This window comes from Oryctolagus cuniculus, chromosome 1 (genome assembly GCF_964237555.1).
Source record: "Oryctolagus cuniculus chromosome 1, mOryCun1.1, whole genome shotgun sequence".
NCBI classification, from domain to species: Eukaryota; Metazoa; Chordata; class Mammalia; order Lagomorpha; family Leporidae; genus Oryctolagus; species Oryctolagus cuniculus.
In genome coordinates this window covers 99596623-99610011 of record NC_091432.1, presented here as the reverse complement: position 1 = coordinate 99610011, position 13389 = coordinate 99596623, and the positions used below count along the sequence as shown (strand labels likewise).

Genomic DNA, 13389 nt, shown 5'->3' with positions numbered 1-13389 from the left:
GTATAAAATTAATCACATGGGATTATAATGGAAACCAATTAAATATATTTAGTTGACAAATGATTAAGAAACAAATTGTGACATATGTTAATATACAGGGTACTTCAAAAAGTTCATAAGGGTGGTTGATAAACCTAATGGTTAAGAAGCTGGGTTGGGACACCTGTATCCTGTATCAGAGTGTCTGTTCAAGTCCTGGCTCCAGTCCCAATTCCAGCCTCCTGCTAATGACCACACTGGGATACAGAACGTGATGAATCAAATTCCTGGATTTCTGCCACTCTTGTGCGAGACCTGGGTTGGGTTTCTAGCTCTTGGCTTTGACCTGGCCCAGCCCTAGTCATTGCAGGCATTTGAAGAATTAATCAGCGGATGAGAGCTCTGTTTGTCTTTCTGTGTCTCAAGCAAATAAATAATTGAAAGTTTTTTAAATGTGGAAGAATAGAGTTAAGAATTTAGTTTATTTTGGTGCAAAAGCTTTGGAATCTGTGTATCGGTTTTTCATAATATATTTCCGTGAACTTTTTGAGGACACTTCATAAGTTCTTTACAAAAGTATCTTAAATAATAGATTTTAAAAAGATTTATTTGGCCGGTGCTACGGCTCACTAAGCTAATCCTCTGCCTGCGGCGCCGGTACCCTGGGTTCTAGTCCCGGTTGGGGCGTCGGCTTCTGTCCCTGTTGCTCCTCTTCCAGTCTAGCTCTCTGCTGTGGCCCGGGAGTGCAGTGGAGGACGGCCCAAGTGCTTGGGCCCTGCATCCGCATGGGAGACCAGGAGGAAGCACCTGGTTCCTGGCTTCAGATCGGCTCAGCACGCCGGCCATGGTGGCCATTTTGGGGGTGAACCAATGGAAGGAAGACCTTTCTCTCCACTCCTTTCCCAGGCACATTAGCTGGAAGCGAAGCAGGCTTGAACCTGCCCTCCCATCTGGGATGTCATTGCTGCTTAACCTGCTGTAACACAATATTGGCTCTCTAAGTTTTGTTTTACATGGTTTCAGTTTATGTGGAATACTTACATGGCTCCAAAGACAAAGCTCTTATCCTTTTATTTTGATCCCTCTCCTGCCCTACAGATAACTTTAAAAAAAGTGTTTATCTTTTCATTTAAGAACATCAACAAATTACAGATAAATATTAGCACTCTATACCCATTTTCTGTATATTTGTTGTCTTTTTTAAAATTACACTTTAAAAAGTCACTTTATAGCAGTGAAAAGAAATATTTGCCTTGCTTTTTATGGCTCTGCAGTAATCCTGTGTGTTTATTCAGCTAGTCCCATATTGTTAAGACTAGGTTTTTTCCTTTAGTTTTTTTGCTATTACAAATAGTGTTGTAATGAGTAACTTTGTATAAACACTTATTGGTCTTTTTCCCTTAGTATCTTTGGGATAGGTTTCTAGAAATAAAAATTGTGAGAAATTGCCACCCTCACTCCTGATTTAGAGGGTGTATTATTTAGTGCTGTTACCAGCAATAGTCAGAAGTACTACTAAGCTCTTTGAAGCATCAAAGACAGATCCTGAGCAGCCCGTGGATTGCTGCTGCTTCTTGTGTGAATTCCTAGGGGGTCAGAAATCTTGGAATCAGACACCCTGCTTCAGATTCCTGATGCTCAAATTGTGGTCCGTGGACCAGCAGCATAGGCATTGCCTGAGAGCTTGCTGGACATGCAGAACCTCAGCTCTCTCCAAATGTATGAATTAGAAGCTGCAATTTAATAAGAGCCTTAGGTGATTTATAGCACATTAAAAATTGAAAAGCACTGGGCTAGCGTTGAGTTCTCGAATACCATAACCCCTGCCACATGTGGTTATTTAAATGAAAATGAATTAAAATGAAAATTCAGTTCCTCATTCACACTAGCCACATTTTAAGTGCTTGGCAGGTACTTCTCAGACAGTCTCATCACTGCGGTAAGTTCTGTTTGCACAATGCTAGTCCATAGCTAAACTGTCCAATTTGGTAGCCACTGGCCACAATGGCTATTTTAATTTAAATTTAAATTAAATGCCATTGAAAATTCAGTTTTTCATTCACATTAGCCACATTTAAAGTGCTCAGTAGCTATATGTGGCTAGAGACTACTGTATTGGATATTGTATACATAAAATATTTCCTTTTTTAAAATTTATTTTTATTTATTTGAAGGACTGAGAGACAGAGATGGAAGCAGAGCAGGGTCTCAAACCCAGGCACTCCAATAAGGGATGTGGGTGTCTAACCTCCACACCAAATTACTGCCTCCCCTGCCACTGCTTTTATTTTTATTTTTTTTAAGATTTATTTATTTGTTTGAAAGGCAGAGTTACAGAGAGGCAGAGGCAGAGAGAGGGAGAGAATCTTCCATCTGATGGTTCACTCTTCAAACGGCCACAATGGCTGGAGCTGGGCTGATCCGAAGCCAGGAGCCAGGAGCTTCTTGAGGGTCTCCCACGTGGGTGCAGGGGCCCATATTTACTTATTTGATTATTAATTTTTAAGATTTATTTACTTATTTGAAAGGCAGAGTTACAGAGAGAGGGAGAGAAACAGAGAGAGATCTTCCATTTACTGGTTCACTCTCCAAATGGTCACAACAGCCAGGGCTGGGCCAGGCTGAACCCAGGAGTTTCTTCTGGGTCTTCCATGTGGGTGCAGGGCCTAAGCACTTGGGCCATCTTCTGCTGCTTTCCCAGGTGTATTTCCCAGGGAGCTGGATCAGAAGTAGAGTACCTAGGACTCAAACCAATGCCCATATGGGATGTCAGCATTGCCGGTGGCAGCTTAACCGGCTACACCGCAATGCTGGCCCTGATAATTTGATACATATATCCATTATGTGCTGATAAACCCAGGACATTTAGGTTCTCCTTCCTCTCAAGGATTTATTATTGCTTTGTGACAATGATGTTCAAAATTCCTCTCTTCTAGCTGTTTTGAGTAGCTCTGGGCTTACAAGATGCGATGTTGTAAACCATAATATAATAGTCTCCAAGAGCTTATTCCTTGTATTTAGTTTTGACTTTGTACTAATTTTCCTCATCTCCAGTTCCTCTCCCTTTCCCGACCTATGGTAATGGCCATTCTACTTACAACCCCCATGAGCTCAGCTGTTTTAGATTCCACATATGAGTGAAATCATGAAGAATTTGTTTTTCTGTGTCTGACTTCTTTCACTTAACACTATGCTCTCCAGGCCCACCTGTGCTGCTGCAAATGAGAGGATTGTATATCATTTTCTTGCTGAATAGTATTCCATTGCTTCTATACCACATTTTCTTTATCCATTCACTGATGGACACTTAGGTTGCCTGTAGGGAATCACACATTCAGCAGGGGAGTACTGATATCTTTTCCATGTACTGATTTCATATCCTTTGAATTATACCCAGTAGTGGTATTGCTGGAAGGATTTGAGTCATAGAAATGTAGAAATGGAAATAAAACAGATCATCTAGGCTGCTACTCACCGTGTAAAAAAAAAACTACTGATAATTCATTTTTGAGCTTGTTTGCAATATAACTTAAAATGTTCCAGAAACAGAAACTGAATAACTTGCATGCTAAGTGTGAGGACTTTGCTTAAATGACAGGTTTTTTTTTTTTTTCAGCTATGTGATAGGATTTTTATAGATATGCTGGAAGTTATTATTCCCTACCAGGTATTTTCAGGTGGCAGATAGGCTGGATTTGAAAATCTACCTGAAGTTACTGTGTTCCATAGAAGTCTTTTAGTGCCATGGGTGTCGTTAGCTGGCAACATGGCAACGTGTGGCAGCACAGATTTATTGAGACAGAAAGTGAAGGAAATGTGTGGTTTGAATTCAAACAATGCATTTTATCAGTCATTTGGAGCACCTTTTCCCCCTTCAAATAAAAAGAAGAGAATAACATACTGGTTTGCTGACTGTTTAATATACAGTAGAGAGCTGTAGAGAGCTGCCTAACTCAAAGTTGCAAAGGGAAAAAAAAGCTAAAGAAGTGAATGGACTGAATGGACCATGTTATTTCTCTGTCTCACGTATATATTATGTAAAACGGGTTTGAAGAAGACAGAAACCCAGGTGATAGCCTTTCCTCCATGCCAGAGTCTTCTTGAAATCATGCATCTTCCTATTCTGTGATCAAAGGTCTCAGCCTCTGTGAACCTTCTCCACAAAGTCCTCACCACTCCTCTCTCCGGCTGCAAGCACAACTATGATTTTGTCATGGGGGTCTTTTAAAGTATAAATTCCTCGTGCTTGGTGCATAACACCCAGGAACCTTTGTTGCTTACATGACTGAAGCTTACCAGCTGAGTAAAAGAAGGTATAGTCTCACAGGAAAGTGTGGACATGAGTGTGTTTTGGAGTGGAAGTGAGGTTAACACAGGGACTGTGGGTTTTCTGGGAGAAAGAATGGGAAATAAAGTGTTTTAAAATCTTTTCTTCCTTCATTCCATACATTATTAAATTTGTAGAACACATGTATACCCAGACAGTAAAGTGGGTGGGGATGACCTTACTCAGCCTGTCTCCCACTTGTTTTCCCACCCCCACCCCCGCATGGCTCTGAGCTCTTGTTTGCTGTGGTTTGTGGTGCCCTGGCTCCCACAGCATGAAGCTGCCTTGGGAAACACGTTCTTGGAGTTTCACCACATCCTGCCATTGAAGTTCACTTCAGTGAAGATTCCGCTAGAAACATCCTAACAGGATATGTCCCAGGGTCAGATGCATGTGGCTTCTGGCAGCTTCTCTGAGGCAGGAACAGATTTTGTTATGGTGTAGAGAGCCCCTGAGTGCAGAATTCAAATGAAGTAGAATCTGTGGTAAAACGCAAATCTACCTCTAAGTGAAGTCAAAAGTAACAGACATTGTTTTGAAGCCTGTCTCGTCTTTCCCTACAAGTCTCAGTGTTTTTCTCTTTTCTCTCTTTGTTCCATCTCTGTCCCCTCCAGCTTCTGCTTGCTCTCGTTCTCGCTCTTCCATTATAGATGAGGTCATTATGGTTTGAAGCCAAGAGAAGTGCATTCCTGTAACTTTAAATCTCCATACTCAATTTGCAAGTCTCCTTTTTTTTTTATTTGAAAAAAAAAAATAGTTATCCTTTATCGTTGGAGGGCAGCTTGCTTAATTGTGCTATTTTAGAATGCAAACACAAGCTTAGTGGAGAAATTTTGTCAATTTGTGAGCAGGGCTCGGCACTTCCACACTTCTTATTCTCACTTATTTCAAATTTATAATTGCTTTCAAGTCCATTACAGGATGTGAAAAGTGTTCTGAATATGATTAGGTTATTAGCCTTTTGATTAGATTTTATGTACCTTGTTCTTTGGGCACCCAGCTCCATCATGATGCATTGGGAAGCCATGTTACTATGGGGAGGAGAAAGATCAGGCTAGCTCCCTTCTTTCCTGGCAGCAAGGTGAGGTGCAAGGGTGCTTTCTAGTTTAAGTTCCATTGTGGAATCATCATGGAGACGTGAGAAGAGGGAAGAGTGAGGAGGAAGAGAAATACAGGGTAGGAAGAGACCAGCCTTGAGGGGTGGCCTCACCTATTATTCCATGTGCTATCCAAGGACAGCAGGTATTTAATAGCCAGGAAATTTGGGCATTGCCTCTAACACTTCCCTCTTCTGTACCCCTAGTCTCTCTTCAACTTAAAAATGTGGCATGAGCACCCAAGATCTAATTCTGAGATTTTCTTCTGGGGAGGAGAGAAAGTTTCCCTAAGTTATTTTCCTAAATAAATTTTAACTCTTTGAGCAAGTCTTTTGACAGCTCAGAGTGTTGATTTTCTGCTTTTTATTAACTGAATGGGTGTGGGTGAATTATGGAGCTATTCTGAGTCTCATTTTCTCCATCTGTAACATGATTATAATCATTCTTTTCTCAGGGTTGTTGTGAGTATTATGTTGAGAATGTGTGCTGTGGTGTTATTATTTGAACAATGAAAAATGGGAGAATTAGAACCATTTCCTTGGCCAGGTGCCCCTCCCCTTCTGATTCCTGAGGAAGTATTTGGCTGGGAACAATGACATGAAATGGCTTTGGGTCCATATTCCTGTAGACTCCTAGTGCACTGTACAGGACCAAGTAGTGAACTTCTTTTGTCTAGGGTAGGGCAACCCCAAACCATGAATCAGTGCAAACTACGCCTTCCTTCAGCAGGAAGTGACCACGAGAAAAAGAGATAGCAATCCTTGGATCTGTCTCGTTTTGTCAACCTGTGCCTAGAAAAAAGAATGCTCTATGGAAGCGAGTCCTTTCCCCTTTGCTCATCATGGTGAAAATGTCCTTCAATAGCTTCATAAAATGTCTTTTGATTCAGCCCATTCCTGCCATCATTTCTCCCTCTTGATGGGTGGAGGTTCTTCAGTTCCTTCCTTTTGGGTGTAACAGACTAATAATAAAAATCCTTTGGAGAGCAATATAGCAAAACAAGTTAAATTGAGGATGCTTATGCCCTAAGACCAACAATTCTACTCTTAGAAAGATCTCCAGAGTGAATGAGTGTTTTAGACTCCCTGGCACAAATGGAAAGTCCTCATATCTTCAGGGAGCTCTGAGTTTGCGGTTCCTAGCATTGAAAGCAACTGGCTGGATGCTCGCCAGATGCTGTCTATGGCCCCCATCAGGCCATACTGAATTCTGAGAAGACCGGGTCTCACCGTATTTATAATAATCCAATTGTACAACTTTTCTAAAATATAGAGAGAGTCTTAGATATGAGGGAGCCTTCAGAAAGTTAATGAATGATGCATAATATGAAAGGCCACATGGATTTAATAATTTTTGGCATCAAAATAAACATTTTTTTATCCATTCCCATGAACTTTTTGAAGTATCTGCATATATATATTTGGACACATATGCAAGAATATTTGTAGAAACGTTGTCTATAAAAGCAGAATGGATAAAGTATGACCTATTCAGAAAGTGGAGTACTTTACAGTAAGGGAATGAACTAGAACTAATGTGTCAATATGGAGGAGTCTCTCAGTGTTGATCACAATAGCAAGCTGCAGAAGTACATATACAATATACAGCATTCTATGAAGTCTCAAAACAAAACAATTCTACTTATTGCTTAGGGAAGTGTAAATATTACCCTGTATAGAAATGAAAGAATAGTTAATACCAAGTTCTGAAAATACCAAGTTCTCTTATCTCACCAGAGGCCTAAGACATCAGGGAGAACATGGGGAATAAATTGCTGTTGCTCATATTTTATTTATTTTTAAAAATGTTTATTTTAATCTATTTGACAGGGAGAAAGAGAGAGAGGGAGGAAGAGAAAGAGAGAGAGGTGTATTTCGTGGCTGGTTTACTCCCCAGATGCCCACAGCAGCCGGAACTGCCAGACTGAAGTCTGGAGCCTGGATCTCCCACATGGGTGACAGGAGCTTGTGCACTTGAGCCGTTTTCTGCTGCCACCCGGGATGCATTAGCAGGGGGCTGGATAGGAAGCAGAGTAGCCAGGGTTCAAATTGGCATTCTGATGTGGGATGTTGGTGTGCCAAGTGGTAGCTTAACTTGCTGTACCATAGCATCCACCCTTAGTATTTTATTTCTTAAACTGCCTGGTAGCTACATGAATACTTGTGGAATATACATTATACTTTGTTATACTTTAAGTATCTTATAAGAAATTTAAAAACATGAAAAATTAAGTAGGCTGTGAGAGAGTGGCCAAAGACGAGGCTGACGAGCCAGGCAGGGTCAGATGGCTGGCTGCCTTGGTGGCCATTTTCAAGTTTGGTTTTCATCCAAGGGCAGAGGGAGCTACTGAAAGGTTTTTAGCCATGGGAGCAATCCCATCAAATTAACATCCAGAACATTGACTCCAAGTATGGTGTGGAGACTGGATTTGCAGAGTGAGTGGAGCAGGAACAGCAGTTAGGAGAATGTGGCTGAGGTCCAGACGCTGGGGCTTCCTCCTGGAAATGACACCTCCATGTGGCCTCCAGAGTGCTCGCCCTTCCTTGCCGGGTCCCTCCTTTCTGACCGTGCCCCTTCATCTCCATCTCTAATTCCTCTTCTTTCAGTCCCTTACATGTGGCTGTTTCCTAGAATATTTATTTATGTTTTTAAAAAATATTTGTAAAGGCAGAACAACAGGGAGAGCAGCATTGAGAGAAAGAGAATGAGAGAGAGAGAGAGCGTGAGGTTGATTTTCTGTCTGCTAGTTCAGTCTTTTTGGGCCAGGCCAAAGCCAAGAGCCTGGAACTCTATCTGGGTCTCTGACATAGGTGGCCAGCAAGCACTTCGGCCATCATCTGCTGCCTCTCAGGGTGCACATTATCATGAAGCTGGACAAGGAATGGGTTAGCTGGGACTCTGATATGGTATGCAGGTGTCTGAAGTTGCATGTTAACTGCTGTACCAAACACCTAGCCCAGGGGCTGGCGCCGTGGCTCACTTGGTTAATCCTCCACCTGCAGCGCCAGCATCCCATATGGGTGCCGGGTTCTAGTCCTGGTTGCTCCTCTTCCAGTCCAGCTCTCTGCTGTGGCTCAGGAGGGCAGTGGAAGATGGCCCAAGTGTTTGGGCCCTTGCACCTGTATGGGAGACCAGGAAGAAACACCTGGCTCCTGGCTTCGGATTGGTGCAGCACCGGCCATAGTGGCCTTTTGGGGAGTGACTCAACGGAAGGAAGACCTTTCTCTCTGTCTCTCCCTCTCACTGCCTGTAACGCTACCTCTCAAATTAAAAAAAAAAAAAAAAAGAAAAAAAAAGAAATTATCCCAGGATATTTCTCTTTACCTTTATTTCTTTTTGGGTTTTAGTTATTTGCCTTGGCAGTCTAATTTATATCCCCAGCTTCAACTACCACCTTTATTATGCTCATGAGTGCCAGATCTATTTCTCCAATCCAGTCTCCAAACTGCCTATTGAACATTTCTTCTTGGCTGTCTCATAATGAAACAAAACCCAACATGTTCAGAGTGGAGTTATTATCTTTTCCAAATGTACCTTTCTCTACTGTTCTTGGAACCTAAAAACATGTTTAGTTAATTTAATTATTTTCAAGGGAGAGAAAGAGAGAAAAATCTGTCTTCTTGTTCACTACCCAAATGCCCCAGTCTGATCTGGGCTAGGCCAGGCCAAAGGCAGTAGTCTGGAAGTCATTCTGGGTCTCCCAAGTGGATGGCAGAGACTCAAGTACTTGAGCCATCACCTGCTGTTTCCCAGGGTGTTCATTAGCAGGAAGCTGGATCAGATGTGGAGGAGCAAGACTGGAACTAGGCCCTCCAATAAGGGATGCAGGCATCCCAAGCACTGTCTTCTTCTTTCTTTTTCTTTTTTAAAGATTTATTTATTTATTTGAAAGGCAGCGTTACAGAGAGGGAGAGGCAGAGGCAGAGAGAGAGAGAGAGAGAGAGAGATCTTCCATTTGCTGGTTAATTCCCCAAATGGCCACAATGGCCAGAGCTGGGCTGAATTGAAGGCAGGAGCTTCTTCCAGGTCTCCCACGGGGGTGCAGGGGCTCAAACACTTGGACCATCTTCTACTGCTCCCCCAGGCCATAGCAGAGAGCTGGATCAGAAGTGGAGCAGCCAAGTCTCCAACCAGTACCCATGTGGGATGCTGGCACTGCAGGCGGCAGCTTTACCCACTAAGCCTCAGTGCAGGCCTCCAAATAGTGTCTTAGTTGCTGCACCAAATGCCTCCCCCTCCCCCGTTTTTGGGATCTGATTAATCGTATTGTTATCTATGAATTATCTGATCCAGGAAACTGGCTATTATCATAAACTCTTCTGTCTCTGTCAACTTGCTTCTTTAATTGGTTTCCATGTTAGGAATTAAGAATAGGTTTTGGTGCTATGCTCCGATGTATTTGGGGATCCAGGGCAATAATCAGTTTTGTGTTACTCCAGTGAAATAGCTAAGACAATACTGGTGAAGGAAGAGGTTTAGTTACCTTACAGCTGGGAGGTTCAGAGTCGGCTTTGCCTGGTGAGGAATCGTAGTGGCTGGTGAAGTACCTGGAGTGAGGAGCACATGGTGAGTCAGGAAGCAGAGTTCAGGCCCAAATCAGGCTTCTGTAACAGTCCGCTTGTGGGAACTCCCTTCCCATGACATGCTCCCAGGGACCTAAGGGTCTCCCAGCAGACACCACCTGCAAATGCCGTGATTGCATTACATTCCACCCCCTTAATATCAGCAGCTTAAGACTTTGGGGGCTCAACTCTTGAATTTGGGCTGTGGTGGGGGCACTAGTACTTAAACCAGGAATGCTTGGTTCCTGCCTGGCTAATCACGTTACTCCTTATTCAGAAGATTCCAATGATCTCATCGCCAGCAAGATAAGTGGCAGCCAGCATTAGAGAGTTATACATCACACCCTTTTGATCTGGTGTTGGTGGGCTTTTCCATCCTCCTCCACTGCTATTTCTCTCTTAGACTTGGTGCTGTAGCTCCATCAACCTTTTAGACATTCCCGAATGTGTCACATTATTTTAGAGCTCATTGCTTTGGCATATGCTATTCCTTCTGCTTGGAACACCCTTCATTATCTTGCCTTTCTGGTGAACTCTTGGATTTTTATTTATTTATTTGGTGAGAGATGCCATTTTTTTTTTTTTTTAAGATTTATTTATTTGAAAGGCAGAGTTACAGAGAGAGAGAGAGAGAGAGAGGAGAGACAGAGAGAGAAGTCTTCCATCCGTTGGTTCACTCCCCAAAATGGCTGCAATAGCTGGGCTGAGCCAGGCCAAAGCTAGGAGCCAGGAGCTTCGTTTAGGTCTCCCACACGGGTGCAGGGGCCCAAGCACTTGAGCTATCCTCCCGCTGCTTTCCCAGGCTCCTTAGCAGGGAGCTGGATGGGAGGTAAAGCATCTGGGGCTTGAATCAGTGACTGTAGGGAATGTTGATACAGCAGGTGGCAGCCTAACCTGCTGTGCCACAGCACTGGCCTCAGGAATTTTTACAACTAGTCAGGTTAGCGTTTGTCTTGCTGCACTCTGGTGACCAGCGTATATGCCCACTTATCTGCCAGAGGCACTAGGGCTGCCTTTTCATTGTTGTGACTTCATGACCTGGCACATGGAAAGTGCTCCACAAGTGTATTCAGGTTTGTCTTGCCCAGCAAGCTCCACCTTGTGCTATGCTTATTTGAGGTTAGTTGTAAGTTACTGCAACAAATATTCCAGTGGAAAAAGCACATTGTAAACTTTTAGAGGTTCTGTGTTTTCTACCTTTTGATAGTTTCTACTTTGTTTAGAAGCTGTGACACAAAGTACATATTTATTTAATGAAACAAAGACTAAAAAAGACATTTGAAAAAAAATGGGGAAAGCATAATATAAACATCTTGAAGCTAGAAGAAACTCCAAGAAGTCTTTGAGAGAAAAGAATGACATGTCCTGGTAATTCCACAGAAGTTTGGAAATCTAGTTTGGATAGCTTTGGCACCTTGTCTCCACTCTGACATGGTTGGACTGCATCAGTGGTCTCAACCTGGCGGTGTCCTAGGAGAATCAGCCGAGAGCTAAAAGAATACCAATATCCCACACTAGAGACTGTCAAATAATTGATCTGATTTGAGCCCTCAGCATCAATGTTTTAAAGTGGCTTGGAGGGAGGTGGGGGTGGCGCTGTGGCAAAGCAGGTTAAACCTCCTCCTGCAGTGCTGGCATCCCATATGGGTGCTGGTTTGAGTCCCAGTCACTCCATTTCTGATCCAGGTCCCTGCTAATGTGCCTGGGAAAGCAGCAGAAGATGGCTCAAATACTTGGACCCCTGCACCCATGGGGAGACCCAGAGGAAGCTCCTGCCTCTGGCTTTGGTCTGGCCGTTGCAGCTGTTTGGGGAATGAACCAATGGGTGTAAGATCAATAGATCTCTCTTTCTTGCTCTCCTCTCTCTGTATCTCTGCCTTTCAAATACATAAATAAATCTTTAAAAAAACAAATAAAATGGCTCTTGGGGCTAGCATTTTTTTTAAAAAGATTTTTTATTTTATTTATTTGAGAGGTAGACAATGAGAGGGAGAGACAGAGAGAAAGGTCTTTCTTCTGTTGGTTCAGAGCTGCGCCAATCTAAAACCAGGAGCCAGGTGCTTCCTCCTGGTTTCCCATGCAGGTGTAGGGGCCCAAGCACTTGGGCCATCCTCTGCTTTCCCAGGCCACAGCAGAGAGCTGGATTGAAAGAGGAGCAGCTGGGACTAGAACCAGTGCCCATATGGGATACTTGCGCCACGGTGGAGGATTAACCTATTGTGCCACAGCACTGGCCCCAGGGCTAGCATTCGATGCAGCAGTTAAATCACCACTTGGGACACCCACATCCCATGTTAGAGTGCCTGGTTTGAGTCCTGGCTACTTCACTTCTGAACCAGTTTCCTACTAATGCACAACCTAGGAGGCAGCAGGTGACAGCTCAAATGCTTAGGGCCCTTCCACCCAATTGGTAGACCAAAGTTAAGTTCTGGCTTAAGCACTGGCTGATGCAGGCATTTTGGGAGTGAAATAGAAGATGGACAATCTCTCTGTCTCTCTCTCTCTCCACCTTAAAAAAGAAAAGAAAAAGAAACAAAAAGAAAGTCCATTCTCTTGTTAATTCTAGTGCACACCTGTGGTGGAAAGATCAGTGAGTTAGATGAACTCTGAGGTTTACCAAATAATGAACTCACATTTTGTATCTCTTTGTTTTTTGTTTGTTTGCTTGTTTGTTTCAGAAAGTATTTGTGTAGAGAACATTTTAAATAAAGTTTGCAGTGTTCTCAATTTTGGTTCTTGAGTGTTTCAAGAACTCTCTTTGTCACCTCTTAACTTTCATCCTTGTAAGTCATCAAGATTTCATTCTCTTTGCCTTCAGTTTATCTTACAAACATGTTTCAGTTTCCTTGATGCTCCAACAAAACAGTGAACACTCTCTCCTTAATTGCTGCCTGTTCTTCCAGCTCCTGCCCCATCCCAATTCTCCTCCCTTTCCTTGTGTTAACTTAAAGGAGCTGTTTCTGTTTGTCTGTATATCTTTTTTTCCCTAACCCTGCAGGATTTTTCTTGTTCTCCTTTACCCTAGTGAGACTCTAACATTCCATCATTAAGCCTTTTGCAAAGCATACCTGGTTATTTAAAAAGAAAAGGGAATGTGAAACAATATTCAAGCTACCTTAATTTTAGGAACCAAAAATAAGTCAGAATTCTGTGTCATTTGATCATCTGCAAATTGAACACATAAGATAGAAACAAACTCATTATCACTGAGAGCTCTTACCTTCCTCCAAGATGAAGTTGAAATAAATTTAGATGGATCATTATTTTAAATACCATTGTATATATTTGGCAAAAATAAAATCAGATTAAAGATGTGTCCTTGATATCAGGAAAACTTTAGCTATTAGCACAGAGAATGGAGACATATCTTTGCAATGTGTCCGTGGACCTTGTCTATGAAATGCAAGGTGATGAACTTGTATGA

At 42.6% G+C, this 13389-nt stretch overlaps 1 protein-coding gene and 1 long non-coding RNA gene across 14 annotated transcripts in view; one reads left to right on the top strand and one right to left on the bottom strand.

Moving 5' to 3' along the window:
* The window catches only part of LOC103349530 (uncharacterized), an 84791-nt gene that overhangs the window by 17889 nt on the left and 53513 nt on the right, over window positions 1–13389 (bottom strand). For 5 of the 11 annotated variants that reach the window (XR_011390469.1, XR_011390485.1, XR_011390468.1 and 2 more), the window contains 2 exons: window positions 9887–9950; window positions 7190–8030 (listed from right to left, as the gene is read on the bottom strand). This is a non-coding gene — a long non-coding RNA (uncharacterized lncRNA). Of the gene's footprint in view, window positions 1–7189; window positions 8031–9886; window positions 9951–13389 lie in introns of those variants that run through there. The other 6 variants (XR_011390448.1, XR_011390445.1, XR_011390465.1 and 3 more) reach the window with 2 other exon arrangements.
* SLC35F2 (solute carrier family 35 member F2) overlaps window positions 1–13389 on the top strand; it is a 56296-nt gene that overhangs the window by 24152 nt on the left and 18755 nt on the right. The window lies entirely within an intron of this gene.